Genomic DNA, 20,425 nt, shown 5'->3' on the forward strand with positions numbered 1-20,425 from the left:
GGAGAAGATCTATATGACACTTAAGGTTGTTGAGGATATGTTTTTGTAATTTTTTTGAATATATTTTTAATTATTTGTAATTGCTGGTTTGAAAGCCCCTTGTGTACAACAAGCATAAATAGACCCAAACTCATCGTTTTTTGAATTTACTTTTAAATTAAAAAGAATTGTCTATAAATTGTTGATATATAATTTATTTTTGAAAAAATGTAAAAAATGTAAAAATATTAAAATAATAAGAAAACCTGTTATTTCAAGTTTATGGGTTAGTTTCATAAAAAAATTAAAAAAGTAGAAAAAATAATCCAATTGTAAAAAAATTACATATTTGAAATCTTCATAGTTTCATCTATAACGGATTTTAATTTTGTTAATTTTTTTTGCAAAATACATCTTTGGACATATGTCCAAAGTCACACTTTTCTAGTACACTGACATGACTTTCAAGTTGCAAGTCGAAGTAGGTCCAAAGCTAAGAGTAAGCTCTCCAAGCCATTTTTTGACATGAAACCTATTGCAGAAACAATGCTTGAAATTCACATTTTATGAAATGGGATCCCATTCTAGACATGAGATCTCATATCCTAAAGGGGATCTTGTTAATTTTTTTTTTTTTTTTTTTTTTTTTATAGTCCAAAAGAAAGAAGGATCCCATTTAGGATATGAGACGCAATCCCATTTCTTTTTTGGCCCCCTTTTTCTTTAAATTTTTACTGATAACAAATTACCAGTGATTTACTGCAACTTTACATGTTCTATTTTATGATTGACATCGACTTATTTTATAGTTTTTAATTGATTATTGTATTGTGCATGCTCTTTACATATAATATTCTATTCAATTTTGGAAGGAGTCAACCATTGAGAAAATTTTGGAGTGGAATTATGTAAATCATGAGTCATTTTGAGGAGGAATAAAAACAAAAGATTTTTATTATTCAAATTTATTTGTACTTTAGAATTTGGTAATCGTGGGATCCAAACATCATCAAAAGAGGAAAGAAAGGGGAGACATGACCCTTGAAGAAATTGAAGCAATAGAAAGGAGACAAAATGACAAAGAGAGAAGAATGAGGATTCAAGAAATGAATAATATTGAAGCATCTGGTTCCATGACTATTGAGGAGAAAAACATTGAAGAGACCATGGAGGATGGGATGGATGTAGATGATGCAAACTTGCAAGAGGTGATTGCGGAAGATAATATAATAATAGAAACTAATCCTGGTATGTCATCAAATCCACCTTTCAATAATATGAAGAATGTGACAATAGGAACGCATCCAAGTATGTCTTCAATTCCACCTATGAATGATATGGAAAATGTGATTATAGATGATATTCGTATTGATTTACAAGAAGTTGGATATACCAATGTTGAGATTGATTCCATTCCTAGACAAGTTTTAGAAAGTGAATATGCAATCTCTTGTGTTGGTGAAAATGAAAATCCTTTTGTTGTTGAAGTTAAAAATCCTTGTGTTGGTGAAAATGAAAATCCTTTTGTTGGTGAAAATGAAAATCCTTGTTTTGAAAATTGAAAGTAATTTTTTGGATAATCTTCTTGGTAAGATTTTTTGGAGACAAATAAGAATGCATGCCACTAGATTATACAAACAATTTTTTATAAAAAGTTATCATTCCAATGTCAAGTCATGATGCAATTGATGAAAACGTAAAAAATGAGAAAAGCAATGAAAAATTAGGCATTTTGTGAAAACCCCCCCAAAAAAGATGAATCACTTAAACATGCTATATCTACCGTTGCAAGTGCCATTGAGTTTATTCGAAAAAAGATTCAATCTAAAGATAAGCATGTGGCATGCCGAACTACAATGATTGCTCTAGTGAATAAAACAACTTTGGATAAAGAATGTCAAGCAAAATTAGTGGAAATCTAAACATACATCCTAAAACATTGGTAAGAGTGGGAAAAAGAAGAGAAAATATTGAAAACGATCCAATCAACCAATGTTGGAGTTTTAGTGGTCAACTCCCAAAGGTATGACATGAAATTGAATATTGAAATGAAATCTTCGGTTGAAAAATATTGGCATGATAATACAAAGGTATCATCTAATGCTAGAGATGTTTTGAAATTAAGAGCGAGGTCCAAAATTCACAATCCTCATCCAAAATACCTATTAGACACAACTCAAACTAGAATTTATAGAAAATTTTAGATGATTAAGTGTTACTTGGAAATATTAACCATAAGTCAAAGATCATTTGAAAAATGTAAAACTTGGTATGTGAAAATTAATAAGAAACAAATATCTTGTTGTAAAACGCATGTGCAATTTCATTATTATTATGATGTTTTTTGATATATATGTCAAGTACTTTACATACTAACATGATCATGTAGGAAAGTGGTATTAATATGCCACCTGAAACAATCAAGGAGTTTATAACACATTTTTTTTGTGAAAGATCTAATGGGAGATTACTTTATTTAAGTTGATGTATTTTTGGATAATGCACTAGTTGTGACAATATTTCATTCTTAGGAGAATGTATGCATGAAAGTATTGAAAATGATTTTGGAAAACAATTAGTGGATATTAAAAGATTTTTAAGAATGTCGAATATTATTTAAAGGATGGAAAAACTAGAAAGTGTTGCAATTTAATCACATATTGAATTAGTGTGCATGCATTCATATCAAAATTTAAGAGTGCAATTGTACCAAAATATGTGAAACACTCTCTACATGCTCGATGACTTGATGGACAATTTCACTCATGTAGAAACATACTTCTAGTTGGAAATATACTATTGGTGGTTGATTTTGTAGAAAATTCTACTCTTTCTTTACAAGAGAAAATTCAATATCAATATTTCAATTCAGTGTGTGTGGCTATGTTTGTTCATATTGTATATAGACTTGTAGATGATAGTACAAAGGTGTTGGCCATTTGGTGGAATTGATTATGTGTTGCATTGATGTATTGTCATTGATGCCAACACTAGCTGTTTGGATGCTTTACCGACACCCTTCTAGTCCCGGTAGGTTGAGTCGATTCTGGTTGTTTTGGATCTGGCATGATCCGGTAGGCTCTAATATAGTTGGGTGATGGAATTGGCTTGTTCATGATACTCATGCTCATATTCGGTCAGTTGGTTTTGATCTGGTGATCAGATGCTATCCTGCTTGCTTAGAAGCTTAGTTTCTGGTTCCGGTGAGGGTTTCACCGGCAAAGCTTTTGATGAAGATATTTGATGAATTGCATAAGTGGTGTTGGTGCAACTTTTGGTGTTGGTGATCATGTTCGAGACTTGACAGATGGAGATCATTGCTATAACGTGTGGACCTATACTGGGTCCCGATTGATCTAGGTTATTGACCGACTTTAATGTAATGTGTGGATTGGACCTCTTGATGTATTTCCAGAATATCTTATGTGTTGGATGTTATTTGTTTGGTCTAAGGCCGACATGGTTTGTGATTATGTAATTGGTTTATTATCTGGTGGCCGACCTAATTCTTTATGGTCGAGGGTTTGTATATATAGATGTAAGATCTCATTGTAGATCATCATGGTTATGTGAGAAGTCATGGTCAAGGAATGTAATGTGCGAATAATGTAATATTATTCAGGCAGAGGATTTGGTTGATCATTGGAGATAGAATTGGGTTTATGTAAGAGGATTCAATCCTCTGGTATTGAGCTTAATCGAAACTATACTCAGGCATAGGAGATGCTATCTTTTGCAGTTCAACACTTCTTCGGATTGTAGTATGGATTTCTATGTAGTCACTGAGGCTCCTTTTGTGATGAGCAGTGCCTAGGCTGTTGGCCTTCCTACAAGTGTAGGCTCCTCAATTGTAATTCTCATAATTACTGCAGAAGTATTATTTGATTGTGGGTAGGCTTCCCACCGTGGTTTTTCCCTTTACTGGGTTTTCCACGTATAAATCTTTGTCATGTGGATGACTTTTATTCTGTGATTATTGTTTATGCTTAATTGGTTTAACTGCTATTCCGATATTAATGTTTTGGGTTCCGGTATTAAAGTTTTAAATTGCTAATAGTTCTAGTAATCCGTGACAACTGATTCACCCCTCCTCTCAGTTGTCTTTCGGTTATTTGAACTGTTTAACAAAAGGATGATAAAAAATGTTTGAGGGAGTACCATTTCTATTTGAGTGATAACTGGTTACACTCACCAAAGTTTGTTCAATATTGTTTCAATATATTTTATGCAAATTTAAGAGAAAGATGAATCTAGATGATAAAAAATCTCATATGGTTAGACAATTGTACGAGATAATTTAAGAATGCTCGAATGTTTATTGGATAAGTAGGATTCACAAGGAAAATTAATATCCAACATATGTGGAGTTTTTTTGAAGTTGGATATGGTAAAGGAGAATATGATGGAGCTAGTGCATGTGTTATTTAAAATAATTATTGCTAGAGAGAAATTGAAATTTGAGGATGTAGTAAAATTTAAAGATCTGCATATGCAATTGTGGATTAGTGCAATACAAAATTATCTACAGGATCAAGCGATATATCTACAATTTGATGACTTTTTTGGTTAGTTGAAGAAGATAACATTCTACCTAGACTTGATTGTGAGACAATTAGTGGATCAATAAAATGTCATTCATTTAAGAGTTCAAATGCAAGGACATGGACTATCTATACAAGGGTTTTTGTTAGTATTGTATTTCTGGTGATTGGATAACATGTGAGTATATAGATTGGTTTGAAGAGTGGAAGAAATGTTTGTTGAAACCTATACAATGACATGATCAATATGAAACAACAATTGAACACAATGATGAAGTGTTTGCATCAAATGATTGTGACCATGTTTCAAACCTTGTACACAAAGGTAATTTAATTCAATTTATTTCATTTTATTTCGCTTTATTACTATTTTGTAATATATTTAATTATATATATGAATGCATGTATATAGATTAGTCAAATTATATGTCACACAAGTTATTGAATTAAATTTTGTTTGTAGGACATGTGTATGCTATCATTGCACCCAAGGAGAATGAAGAGGAAACATTATTGGTTGGATTGATGTGTGGAGACTAAACTAATTTAATTAGAACTTGAGAAGATGATGATGACTATCATTATCCAACAAGTTTGGTGGTGGTTGTTGGCACTTGACTATGAAAATATCTAACAAGGAAGAATGGTTTGCATGCATTCAAAGATTATGAAACACATAAGAAGATTATACACTACACACATTTTTTTGTGGCAACAAATATAAAACTAGTGAGATATCATGGGATAATTGCTAATAAAGAGTTATGGACGATTTCTATGGAAGAATTGTTGAACACTTTCGAATGCTAAGAGGGGGAGGGGGGGGTTGAATCAAAATATACTAACAACATAATAGAATTAACCTTTTATGAACATTCATCCCATATACCTCATGCATGAAAGTAAATAATTGAAACCACATAAGCATCCACACAAGAACACCAATATTTTTATGTGGAAAAACCAAACTAAGAAAAACCATGGTGAGATCTATCTCACTATATGATAATCAAATTATAATGTTTAGGCCATAGACCAATGATCTCACTACCCCTGATATGACTTGCAAAGATAAGGCACACAACTTTAGGGCAATATACAAAGCACTTGCAAACATTGAAGATAACTCTTTAGGTAAAGATATAATACTTCTAATACAAAGACATCAATAGGGTTGAACTGTAAAGAACCACATCCATTGGAATGTTGATCATAGTTCACAATTTAAAATACTTTAGAAACTTTCTTCCTCATTGCTCTGATACACTTCCCGACCATTATACTAATTCACAATCAATTCGCACAACATACACAAGTCACCTATGCATTCCCACAATGATTCCATCCTTTATATACCAACCACAATCTCATAGACATCAATTAAGTTGACACAATTAGATGTACTAACACGTAAATGCAAAATTGTCGGCCCCAAAACAAACTACAATACAATACGGAAGGAAAAATGAGACGTGTGATGCATCACACCAACCTGTCCATATAAAATATTACCCATAGATTGACACACAACTGCACAAACCAAAATATTATAGGTCAGGTGCAAAAGATAATACTGTGAAAGCTAAAAACCACAAATTCACATAAACTTCATTGCTGATCACTAAGAGTACTTGCAGATGCCCAATATAACATCAACATATATTTGCAACATAGAATAATCAAATTGTATCACCAAAATACTAGCAGGTATAAGAATGCAATACATTCCTATACACTGACACTAAAATAGTCACACTTGATTAAACACCAATTGGGGATCCTAGAAACCAACTCCAAAACTTTGAAAACTTCTGGATACATCATTATAAGCCTTCTAAAACAAGCAGAAATAGATTCCACACATTCACATGATCACATTTCCATCCCATTGTAACTGCACTATATCAGACAACATCCTGACCAAGGAATGCGACCGAGTTGCACAACTAGATCAACACTATTGACATCATTGACAAGAATAACTCATATTTGCAACAATGTCCCCATTTGTGATTGATGATAACACTTGTGCCTATTTATGGTGAAAGTGGATAATGGAACAACAATATTGAAAGACAATGAATTCAACCATGAAACCCTAGCCTAACAACAACAAAGATCCACCATAACATATGAAGATTACCTAAGACAATGTAAATCAAATGAAATCACAAAGATTATACCATCACATGTCCAATAGGGTTTGGATCTCCATTCTTCCTATCTCTATTGATCTCGCTTGATATATTTGCTCTCAGATTTTATGGGTGCACAAGAGCTCAACAATAAACAAAAGTGTGGTTAATAGCTTGATCGCATATGAAAGTTCGAATGCTAGAATGCTCAGGAGTGCTAGTAGCTGAATAGAATGATTCAGGTCGATAATGAAGGAAGAATCTCCTTATATAGAAGACACTATAAGAAATGAAGGGATAAGATTGAGAGGTGTAAAAGATGAATGGTCAGCTAAGATTAGAGGGTAGGTAGAAGAAATAATAAAATAATGAGAGGGTAGGTAGCGTAGGAATTAAGAGATGAATGAAATGTGTCATGGGTAGAAAAGGCTAATGAATTAATTAAATAAATAAAGATTTATTTAATTAATAGAGGAAGTAGGATCAATTAAATAAATAAAATATTTATTTAATTTAAGAAAAATGATAATTTAAATAAATAAGTATTTATTTAAATGAGGAAAAGGGCTAGAAAAGGATAAATGAATTAATTAAACAAATAAAGATTTATTCAATTAATAGAAGAATTAGGCTAAAATAATTAAATAAATGAAATATTTATTTAATTAGACATGACAATTTTAGGTGTGTACAGTGCCAACCCCAAAATCACTACCCCTCTGACATCAAATAAAAAGGGTGTTTTCTTACATCAAAATCAATACTCTACACACAAGTCCCCCTATCTACAAGACCACAAAAAAATGAAAACCAAAATTATTTCACAAACTCATCCGCATATGTACATGATCAAAATTCCTTACCATAATCCAAGCACCTTGTTGGATAGGTTTCCCACTTTATTGGGCCAAGGATATGATTTCTTTATACACTAATTTTAACTAAGCCTAAGCAAAACTCCAATCAATTCTTGTAGAGACCAAGATGTTTCACTAGCTTTCCATCTTCAACAAAAGATTCTCTGCCTCATCACAACTATCGAGTACCTTTATTGATTTATCTAGCGCATGAGAGTTTTAAAGAATTTTCACCATACTAGTGAGATGTATGTCAACTATATTTCTCAACCTATAAAAGTCCTTCTTTATTTTCTCGTTTTGATCCACTAGTAGATTTAGTTTTACATATTGATTATCTATCTTTGCCCTCTCTTTGCCATCTTTCTTCAAGTATACTATGCTGGAATCAAGGAACACTGAAAGGGGGGGTGAATAAGTGTTCAACAATATTTAATCTTATTAATTTGATTCTTCAACCATCTAATGCAAATCAACAAAAGAAAGATGCAAACACAAAAATAAGATATCTACAACACCATAACACCAGATTTATATGTCGAAATCCCGATTAAGGGAAGAACCACGATGGGATTGAGACCCACAATATTAATATACTCTGTTAGAAGTATAGAAATATTATATAAGGAAAATGCACATGCATTCAGGCACACTACCTAGAGCTCACTGCTCAAATTACAAAAAAGGATACAACCTCGGAAGGCTCACTGCCTTACAACCATTTACAATGATTACAAGAAGTAATCAACTAATGAATAACATCTGTAAATGCCTCGAAATAGTTCCGGTTAAGCTCAAAATACATAATCTTACTTTGCTCTACTATACTACTTTGTTCTGCTATATTTCGGAGCACAAATTCTTTACTTGCGCACATGAAACTACACACAATCGCTCACAAATAATTTCCACACAACCACCAATATAAAAAATGACAATATCAATTGCTTTTATATATCCACAACATCAAATTAGATCTTTTACATGTAGGCTTCAAATGATGAAATGTGTATACCAAGTCGGCTCAATCCGAATTCAAATGCACATGAAGACTAAAAAGAATTGTCCACATGCTTCCCATATGTTGGCTAATCATCCTCAAACACAATTGCAACCACCAAAACCAATCCATATAATCTGCACAACGATTATCCACATGAGACTGCTGATGAATATTGTTCTACCCAAAAACCTGTATACCGAACCTTCCAAATCACTCAAGAATTATCACCAGAGGCCACGAACGTGGAATAGGATAAATAACACTTTCATAAAGCTTACCACATATTTGTAACCCAAAATATTCAATATAAGTGAAACACCAACCAAATTACTGCATACTACCGGATGTCCTGTTCTATCTCATCGGACCTCACCAAAGCTCAATCACACTTCCGGTATGAACAAATCATGAACTGCAGATGGGATTTCTGATATTAGTTGCCATCAATGACAACATCTGATCATCTATGCAGTCTCTCTTGCCAACAATATCCCCCTTTGGCATTGATAGCAACAATTAGTGAAAAATGACTAAGTGTCAGACCAAAACTAAAATACTATACACTGCAACCAAAAATCCAAAATCTAATAGCCGGACTCCAAAAGACTCCCCCTAAGCTTATTACAACATTTTTCACTCTTCTACACTCACCCTTTGACATCAATGGAAAAAATGGGGTTCCAGATGTCAAAATTTAAGCCAAAATTCTCTATACATATACGCACATAGTCCTTACTTAGAAAAACTTGAAGATATCTGCATAAGTATTTTTCAATGAATCCAAGTGGCTATCCCAACCCTTCTTGAGGAATTCTAAAACCATTATAAGCCCACTGAACATATATGCTTGTGTCTCTACTGCTTTCAAATTTGAAGGTTCACTGCTGGTCTGAGCATCTTTAACATCCTTAAGAGCACAAATTAACGTGTCTAACTTGGGAGTGATGTGACTCCTAAGTTCACTAACTCTGCCAATTATTCTTTCCCTATCATATCCCAAACTCTTGATCTATTCAAGTAAGGAAATAACTTGATCTTCATGACTGCTTATAGATACTGACAAGGGATCAACCGATTGAGATATGCGGGTTAACTCATCCTCATGCTCCTTAGACTTTTTCTCTATATCCTCAGTGAATTTTGATAGAGATAGGCTTTTTTGTAGATGTTTCCTCCTTCAGATAATGCATCCTGGATACTTTTGACACAAGTATCTAATGTTGTTGGTATTTTGGTATGGTTTTGTCATTGATGTCAACACCTACTAAATACACCTACTTTGGAGATCCAGCAACATTCACCGGCAAACAGTAAACTGTGCAACAGTTACCGGTATATGATTAACCGACAGGATATAATGTTCACCGGTACCTGGAATGACATGGAAGACACTTGGTAATGTCGAAGACATTATGTGGACACTTTATTTTGAAGTAATAATCATTGGTATATTCTTATTTGCATATTTGCTTTTACCGACAAATAGGTCCAGGTTATCTAGGGTTACACTGACAGGTTTATCTTTTCCAGATCAGCATGGCACGCTATGGAGATGATTTATTATTTTTGTAAATGCATTAAGCCGACATGTTCAATCGGTTATTGTATCAGATATTGTATTGTTTGTAAAATGTTTTTATTGTAATATCTTGTAGAGCCGACCTACTAAAATTGGTCTTAGGGTATGGTATAAATGAAAGATCTTATTTGTAAGATCAAGTGTGGAATGCGAAAAAGATTCAAGTGAAAGTATATGCGAGATAAAGTAGAGGCATACACGAAGACATCATTTGAAGGTGAAGTTAGGTTTTTGTAGAAGCATATCAGCATTACACCGGTACTGAATTCAACATATGAAGATGCAATTTTGTGCAGTACATTCTTATTGGATTTAACCATCCAACTGTAGTCAGTGTGACTCCCATTTGTGATTGAGCAGTGAGCTCTAGGCTGTTGGCCTTTCTGCATGTTCAGACCCCTCTTGTACACTTACTATCTGCAGTAGTATCATCTGATTGTGGGTAAGGTTTCCCACTGTGGTTTTTCCCTTACAGGGTTTCCACGTACAAATATTGGTGTCATGTGTTGTGGATGACTTTGTGCTTATGTTTCATGCATTAATTCTTACCGGTATAGCAATTTACTGTTAACACTGTCTACCGGCATAGTTAACTGATTTACCGGTATTAAGCATTAAGTTGGTTAACAAGTTTTGGTTTGAATTTATTAGACAAATGATTCACCCCCCCCCCCCCCCCTCTCAGTTGTCTCCGGGACCTACAAATGTGGCCCTGTCATCAACAATCATCCTCTTCAGTGTCCAGAGCCTTTTTGCATTGAACTGATTCCGAACCTTCACCTCAACAGATTTCTGAAATGATTCAAAGTGAGTGTCCACTGAATTGATCAGACTTTTCAATTGTTTGGATGGGGTGTCTAAAGTTCTCTTTCTGAAATGTGGGCATGATTTTTTCCAAAACATCGAATGCCAGGGTAAGCAACTCACTATCTTCAGTGTGGGACTTTAGGAGATCTTCACTAGCCTTAGCTTGAGGAAAATATGCTAATTGAAGCTGTTGGACATTGCTACTGCTAGGACATGTTGTTGTCATTGATGTCAACATATTCCTGTGATTTATTGCTCCCGTGTTTGTAGATTGGTTCATTGGGATCATGGTTCGGTGTATGGAGTATTTCTAGTATTATTACATCTTTCTATATTGGTTTCAATGACCCAGAAAGCTTAATTGATCATATCATATGATCCAGTTTGCAGTTGTTTTTTTGATTAGTGCTTTGCAAATTTCATTATTTCCTCCAATATATTCTGGTGTGATCAGATCTTGAGTTGAGATTTTGGGAGATTGTTTGGGATGGTCTTGTGTATCTTCATTACTGATGGTTCATGATTTGGTGCTCCACAAGTTATCTTTCTTCGTGACAGTTGCTGTTGTTTGAGTGTTCTTGAGTTTTAGATGTTGATCGATGAAGATTTTATAAGTAGTGTTGGTGCAGCTATTACTGATGATTCTAACGTGCTTGTTGATGTTTCCTAATTGTGTCCTATTTGTTTTGATGATCTGCATTGATCGTTGTGTGAGTTTTTGGTGATTTTGCTGATCCGGTGATGTTCTTCATGTTATGTGGTTTTCTTGGTGGTGTAGAGTGCTGCGGTTGATCTCGGCGTGATTACCAGTGGTGATGAGCATTTGGAAATTTGATTTAGGTCCATGTTATGTCATGCATATCATTATATTGTTCCGGTGGTCGATCTTTGTATCGTGTGATGTAATTTTGTAATTGTGAGTTGAGGGTTGAGCCGACTTTGTAGTCAGGGTTGATGATTTGTATAAATAGGTGTCATATTCATGTAATTGGCCGATTGAGGTTGTGTCTGCATTATCAGAGAGTGGTATATGTGGTGCTTAAGTGAATTTATCCTTTGATGTGGTGTATTGAGTTGAGGTGTTGGAGAGCAGACATATGTGCTTAATCGGATCTGTCATTAGACATTAGCAGATGCTATTATTGCAGTTCATTCCTTCCAGATTGTACTCCGAATCTTGTTGTAAGTCAGTGAGACTTCCCTGAGGGTTGTAGCCTTCCCGTTTATTGTATATTGAGTAGTGAGCTCTAGGAAGTGTGCCTGAATGCAAGTCCATTCCCCATTAAAATTATTTTCACATACTACTCTAGAGTATCATCTTATTGTGGGTAGGTTCCCATCGTGGTTTTTCCCTTAACTGGGTTTTCCATGTCAAAATATTGGTGTTGTGTGTTGTGCTATCAATTTGCTTATCTTTGTTGTTGCTGCAGTTTATCAGATCTGTATTTGTGGGGTAAGTGCATTCAAAGAGGTATTTGAAGCTCATGCACTCAAAAATAGTAGTTGAGTAAAGAATAAGAATTGTAGTACTCTAAATCTAGTTTCTAAACTACTAATTTTTTTAAAAATTGGATAAGATTAAGAGGGTCAAACCTCTCGTGCACGAAAAGTTGTTCCTAGTTTTTTCATAAAAACATAACATAGCTGTTTTCGTGCACTGCATAAAATATATAGTTAGATTTAGTATTTTACAAAACCCTTTGATAGGATGATAGGTAAGAGTGAGATATAGAATTTGTGTATTTTTTTGTAATTTTCTGTTTAGTAATTTTTTTTATGATTTTTTGAATTGACCACACCCTAAAAATTTGGTACCTGTGTTTAGAATCTAGTGTAGAACAATAATATGCAATTTATTTTGAATTTGATCTAGTATATCAAAAGTTATTAAAAAAATGGTAGACTTATGTCTGTGAGGATTGGTTAAGGCACTGGTAAAGAAAATTAAAGTTTACTATGCTAATGTTGTCCAAAAATAGAAAAAATTATATGGTTAGAAAATTGAGAAGACGTGTGAGATTATGGTGGTAATTTTAGAGATACCCACTTGATTAATTGTAAACCTGATTACAATGAAGTTGAAAAATCATGTTGGAAGATGAAAAAACATGTAAAGGGACAAAAATGGGGGGAAAATGAGCTTGCAAGCCTTAGGGTCATTTTCCAACCTTCTTACCAAGCCAAAACCCGCACGGGTTTTGAAAAACAAAGAGTACTATTCACAGTTCTACATAACCCGCACGGGTTTTGAAAAAGAAAAAGTACTATTCATAGTTCTACATAACCCGTATGGGTTATGTAGAACTAAAACCATTATTATGTGTTTCAAAAAACCCATACGGGTTATGAAGACATAATAATGTATGCTTGTAAACTTAGCATTTACTACACATATGTATAGACATACATATATAATATGTGTTTATGTATGTATATATGCATATCTATATTTATATATACATATATTTATATAGATATATGTATATATGTTTGTATACATGCATGTCTCTCTTCTTTTCCTCTCTCTCTCTCTCATCTTCCTTCCCCCATCACCATCTTTGTCTATTCTGAGCCCTAATTATCCTCCTTGAGTTATATCTCATCTCTCTCCCCCTCATACTTCTCTCTTTGCCAAGTCTCACCCTTTTATCCTTCTCATTCTCTCACCCTCTCCTCCTTCTCCTACTCTCTCTCCCTATCCCATTCTCTCTCCCTCTCTCTCTCTCTCTCTCTCTCTCTTGTTATCCTATCCTATTCTCACTCTCTCCCCCTTATCTCTCTTTCTATCCTCCTCCCTCTCCCTTTCTCCCCTCTCCCTCCCCCTCTCATTATCTTATCTTACTCTCTCTCTCTCTCTCTCTCTCTCTCTCTCTCTCTCCCCTCTTTATCCTATTCTCCCCATCTCTGCCCTCCCTCTCCCTCTCTCCCCCTCTCCTTATCTTATTTTCTCCCTCTCTTCCTATCTCCTATTCTCTCTCTCTCTCTCTCTCTCTCTCTCTCTCTCTCTCTCTCTCTCTCTCTCTCTCTCTCTCCTTTTCCCAATCTTCCTCTCTCTCCCTCTCCCCTCTCCTTCTCTCCTTTTCCCAATCTCCCTCTCTCCCCCTCTCCCCCTCTCCTTTTCCTAATCTCCCTCTCTCTCCCTCTCCCTCCACCCCCCCCCCCCTCTCTCTCTCTCTCTCTCTCTCTCTCCTTCTCTCCCTTCTATTTCTTTCCCTATCTCTCTCGCTCTCTTCCTATCCCTATCTTTCACTGACAATCATTTATGTCAATGGAAGATTAGGGTTTTTTTCAGAGGTTAAAAGGTCAAATTCACTTCATTATTGATTGCCTTATTCAAAGAGATTTCAAAGTGATTAAGAGAGACTAAGAGAGATCAAAGGCATTTCAGAGAAATCGGATTTCTTCTTGAGCGATTTCATCGATGTTTGGAGGAATTTGTTGAGGGTTTTCACCGAGAGCGATCAACAGGTATTTATCTTTAAACATGGAAGCAGGATCATCATCTATTCCTATTTTTGTTGCAAACCCGACTGTAGTAGAGGTCAAGGACCACCCCGGGCCAATTTTCAAGCGGTATCCGCATGTGGATACCCTGGAAGATTCAGTTGGAGCATTTTCCTGTGTTCCGGAGGGAGTTGTCTATGTTGAAGATGTTAGGACATACATACACTATCACATAGAGGACTTGGTAACATCTGAAATAAAGGGCATGTACATGAGCGAGATGATGGGAGAATCTGGAAAGATCAAACCGACATACAAACACATTGAAGAATTAGGGCTTACCGACATTCTGGACATCCTAGAATTCAAAGATGAGATAATTAGGTATGTATTGAGCAGAGTACATGGGGAGTTTATCTGGTTAGATAGACCTTAGTACAATATCACCAAGGAAGTCATCCGGGCAATCACTAGTTTACCATCAGTTGGGAAACATCCAGATAAGAAGGCTTCGAATGATTTCTTGAACAAAATCAATGGCGCGACATCTAACATGAGATCTATGAGAGTGAGCACTTTTACCAACATAGACATCAGATTCGGTAGCATGATCATCGGGTATAAGGTAACTTAGTCAAACCGACTGAATTCTATTTCCAGTTCCTGCATTTTGGTTGCATACAAAATGATGAGAGAAAATGTGTCGGATCTATGCACTTGGATGTTAGATGAGTTATTAATAAACCTAGGAAAGATTAAGGAAAAAAGAAGGGAACCTTCTGGTATGGAAACTTGATAGTCTTCTTGATGTTATTTTTCATGAATGATACACCCAGTTTGGGTAAAGAGGCAATGAGCATTTGACATCTCGGTAGGGAGACAATTAAAATAGTCAATTGCTTCCTTAGGAAGTCAGAGAGATGATAAAGTTTGGGGATATTTCAAAGCATTCTAGAAATGTATGAAGTCTAGGGTAAGGGTTCCTAAGCATATTGTAGAAAAATATTCAACTGACATATGCTTCATGGTGAAGAAGGATGAAACACTTATGGAAGCGATTAAGCCCCAAAATATTTGGATTGAATAAATGGGCTATGAGGTGGATGCACATTGGTGCAGGGGCACAAGACTAAAATTAATCATTTCTTCTTCAATGAATTTCATGTTTTGTTTCAAGGTGTTGTAAGGGACCTTAGAATCCCATTTTCATGTTTATTTTGGATAATAAAGTCCTCATAGTCCATTTTTGTAAGGCCTAGTGGCCTAGGGTGCTTTATAAACTCTATGGTCAACTATGGTCAAAAGGACTTAGGATGTGTGGATTTAGTGATTCAAGTGTATTTTGGTCTAATTAGGTCCAAAATAATATGTTTAGGCTCCTAGGTCTATGTTTGAAGATAGTTTGTTGGTAAAATACAAAATTGTCAAAAAATTGACAAATGTTGTCAATATTGGTGAACAACTTTTTGAAAAGTTGTTAAAATCAATTCCTAACATTCACAACCACCTGATTTCGGTTGGAACATGTTGGGATGGCTATATTATGCCTCAACAAACCAATTTGGAGGTTGGTTGAAGAATAATGTGAAAGTTGATAATTTGAAGCAATAAAAATTCTGTATTTTCCTGCAAATTTGCTGCTATTTTGGTTGGTACGGGCTTGTACGATCTGAAAACTGAAAAATTCTTCCATGATGAGTTAGAGGGGTGAAATACCTTTCATTTGAGTCCAACTAGAGCATTTGAAGTGGAGAAATAAGCGAGATATCAAAGTTTTAGTGAAGACAGCCCGTGAAAGGGCATAAACCTAGGGTTTCACATTTCTTTTCCCTTTTCTTCCATTTTAACCATGAAAAAAATCTAAAACTCGGTTGGATGGAAGATTTGGGACTGTATTTTAAGATTTTCTTTGTTTCAAACCTGGAGGAAGTGTTTGGAAAGAGCAGAAATTAAAAGAAGCCAGACATCTCTATGTGGCTGGCAATGCAAAAGTAGTAAAAAGACACAAAAAAACCCCATAACTATTGGTGAATTGTAAACCAGTGTATAAAACCTTGGAATTGGCATTATTTTGGATTCCCATAAATTCTCAAAGTCATACTTTTCTGATATGGTGTGTAAAAATGGTACTTCCTTCATTAAGTGCTTGAATTAGTCCTTGTTGTCATCATTGAGGGTTTGGTAGAAATGTGGTTTGTTGAAGCCTTCAAGCCCTTTCCTTTTGGAAAAAGTGCTGCCCAGGGGAGTGTATTTGATGTGTGCAATAAAATCTAGGTGTCCTTTGGAGATTTTGTGTTGTAAGCCAAAAAGTTGTTTTTGGAGACTAGTGGGCCTAGAGAGCCAAATTGGGCTTGGATACCTTGGGGACTTGGAGGAGAAAACCAGAGGGTGGATTTGGATATTTTATGATCCATTAGACCTATCAAACCTGTAAAAGGCTTTGGGAAACATATAAACCTTACTTGGAGGGGAGTGAGCCATTTGAGCACTTTTTGAGCATTTTGCCTGTGGGGTTGTTAATCCATTAATGGTGACTTTTGTGAAATGTCTCAATGGGGGGTTATGGGGAAGGAAAAATATGTGTTGAGATGTTATATTTGTTCTTGTAAGGTGTGAGGTCTGGTTGGGAGAACCTCTTTTCCCAAAGGGGTAGTGTTGCCTATTGAGCAAGTGAGCAATTTGGGTTTTTCCAAGTTGTGTAGACCATACCTCTACATCAATTGGTATCAGAGCAAGTGTGATCCTTAGGAGAAGGATTGTTTCAGTTTAGCCATGTCAGGGGAAGAAGAAGAGGGTGAGTTGTCCTCAAGGATGACTAATGCACAAATAGTGAAGTTTTTGAAGGATCAAAACTTGGTTCACAAGATTGATTCCTTGCAGAAGGAGGTTGATAGACTTAATGGGGAACTTCGTAAGAAAAGTGGTGGAAACTTTGATTTTGTTGAAGAGGGGAGTGATGAGGAACCCCTTGAGCAGGATAAAGAAGAAGAAGTGCCTGCTGATCAGAGACTACTTGTGAAGACCTTGAAGGCCATGGAGAGAAGGACCATGGATGTTAGGTTGGACCTACCTTCCTATGATGGAAACTTGAATCCAGATGCTGCTGTGGATTGGATTGATGCCCTCACAAGCTTCTTTGAATGTGAAGACATACCTGAAAATCAGAGAGTTAAGATTGCTAAGTCTAAGTTGAAGGGACCAGCCCTTACATGGTGGAATTTCACTCAAGATGATAGGGTGAAGGAGAAGAAGAATCCAGTGACCACTTGGAAGAAGATGGTTGCATTGATCAGGGATGCATATGTTCCTGATGATTATGAAGTCCAACTTCATAAGAGGAGAATGAGTTTGAGACAAAAGGAGATGAGTGTCTCAGATTATACTCAAGAGTTCCATAAATTGGTGATGAAGTCCAAGGTAGTGGAGCCTGAATGTGTGAAGCTTGCAAGATATTTGCAAGGGTTGAGAATTACCATTCAAGATGAACTCAGTCTAAGCAGCCCTCCCACAGTCCAAAAATGCTTTCAACTTGCTTTGAAGGTTGAGGAGAAACTCAAGAGGAAGAGTGATCAAAGTGGAAGAGGGAGAGGGCAAAGAGACTTTGGAAATAGGGGCAGAAATATGTCTCAAGGAAGAGGACAAGGTTCCAAAGACCTTGGTGAATCAAGTCAAGGAAATGAACAAGGGGAAGGCGGCTCTAGAGGATCTTTCAGAGGAAAGAGAGGAAGCTTTAGAGGAAGAGGTAGTGGAAGAGGCCTAGAAGGCATAAAATGCTATAGGTGTCATCAAATGGGGCATGTTGCATCCAAATGTCCAGAGAAGGCAAACAAACAAGGTGAAAGGAGAGCAAATTTGGTGAGAGATGAAGACACACATAGTGTTCACTCTCATGGATCCTTTGTGCAGCCTGAACAAGGAGAGATCATGATGATGAGGAGGACATTGATCAAAGCACCTAGTCCACTAGAGCCACCCCAAAGGAAGGCACTTTTTAGAACTACTTGTAGAAGTGGTGACAAAGTATGTAGTGTGATGATTGATTCAGGTTCTACTGATAATTTGCTGTCCATTGAGGCAGTAGAGAAACTAAAATTGAAGAGGATTAAGCATCCAAGACCCTACAAGGTCTCATGGCTTACAAAGGGGCAGCAAACCATCATTGAAGAACAAGCATGGGTGGAGTTTTCTATTGGCAAGTACAAGGACAAGGTACTTTGTGACATTGTACCCATGGATGCATGCCATTTGCTGCTTGGCAGGCCATGGCAATATGACATGAAGTCAAGGCATGATGGTGAGAAGAACACATACACCATTTGGTATAAAGGTGAGAAGATAACTTTACTACCCCTACCTGATAATGGTGAAGAAGCAAAGGACTCTAAAATCATGTTTGTAGGTGAGAAAGAGTTTTTAGAATGCTTGAAAGAGGAGGATACTCCTTGTTATGCTTTGGTTGTGTTGCCAAAACAGGAAGAAAAGAAGGTGCACAAAAAGAAGGAAGAATCTAGGAGGATAGGACCAAAGGAGGTGGCTGATTTGCTTGAGACCTACAAAGACATTGTAACCAAGGAGTTACCTGATTCCTTACCTCCTATTAGAGAGATTAGCCATAACATTGATCTGATTCCAGGGGCTACACTTCCCAATAAGGCTGCCTATAAGTTAACACCCCAACAAAATGAGGAAATGGCAAGACAAATCCAGGAACTCTTAGATAAGGGTTTGATTTCTAAAAGTATGAGTCCATGTGCTGTTCCAGCTGTGCTAGCACCTAAGAAAGAAGGTACATGGAGGTTATGTATAGACTCAAGGGCCATTAACAGGATCACTATCAGGTATAGGTTCCCTATGCCTAGGATTGAGGACTTGTTGGATCATCTAGGGGGTGCAAGGTGGTATTCAAAGGTGGATTTGAAGAGTGGATACCATCAGATCAGAATAAGGGCTGGAGATGAATGGAAGACAGCATTCAAGACTAATGAAGGCCTCTATGAATGGAGGGTTATGCCCTTTGGTTTGTCCAATGCACCTAGTACATTCATGAGACTCATGAATGAGGTCTTGAAACCTTTTCTTGGTAAATTTGTCATTGTTTACTTGGATGATATTCTCATATTCAGTAAGAATAGAGATGAACATGTGCAACATTTGAATTTGGTCCTTAAAAGATTGCAAGAGGCTAAGCTCCTAATCAATATAGACAAGTGTCTTTTCATGCAGGAAGAGTTGGTGTATCTTGGTTTCATTGTTTCAGGTGGAAGTGTCAAGATGGATCCTGAGAAGGTGGAGAGCATCTTGAATTGGCCTTCTCCAAGGTCAATGACTGAAGTTAGAAGCTTCCATGGCTTGGCTTCCTTTTACAGGAAGTTTATAAGAGGCTTTAGCCAAGTTTGTGCACCTATCCTAGATACAATCAAGGGAGGACAAAAGTGCAAGTTTGTATGGACCAAGGAGGCTGAGGAGGCTTTTCAAAGTCTCAAACAAAAGGTAGCAAAGCAGCCTATACTTGCTTTTCCAGATTTTCAAAAGGTTTTTACTATTGAATGTGATGCATCTAATGTTGCAATAGGGGCTGTTTTGAGTCAAGAGGGTAGGCCCATTGCATTCTTTAGTGAGAAACTTAATGAGGCAAAGAGAAAGTATTCCTCATATGATTTGGAAATGTATGCACTTGTACAAGCTTTGAAAAAGTGGAGGCATTACCTCCTTCCAAAAGAGTTTGTTGTTTTTACAGACAATCAGGCACTTAGCTTCTTGAATAGCCAAGAGAAGTTGAGTCACAAGCATATGAAATGGGTAGAATCAATCCAAGCATATACCTTTACAATCAAACACAAAAAGGGAGTTGCAAACAAGGTGGCAGATGCCTTGAGTAGAAGATCCTTGACAGTGCAAGAGGTGAAGTTGCAAAGTGTGGGGATTGACTCCTTGAAAGGTATGTATGAAGGTGATGAAGACTTTCATGAAATTTATAAAGTTTGTTCTGATTTTTCTGAAGCATACCATGTTGAATATGCTGATTACTTGATCCAAGATGGTTTATTGTTCAAAGGACATCAACTATGCATTCCTAGGTG

The sequence above is a fragment of the Cryptomeria japonica genome, chromosome 11 (assembly GCF_030272615.1).
Source record: "Cryptomeria japonica chromosome 11, Sugi_1.0, whole genome shotgun sequence".
Classification (NCBI taxonomy): domain Eukaryota; kingdom Viridiplantae; phylum Streptophyta; class Pinopsida; order Cupressales; family Cupressaceae; genus Cryptomeria; species Cryptomeria japonica.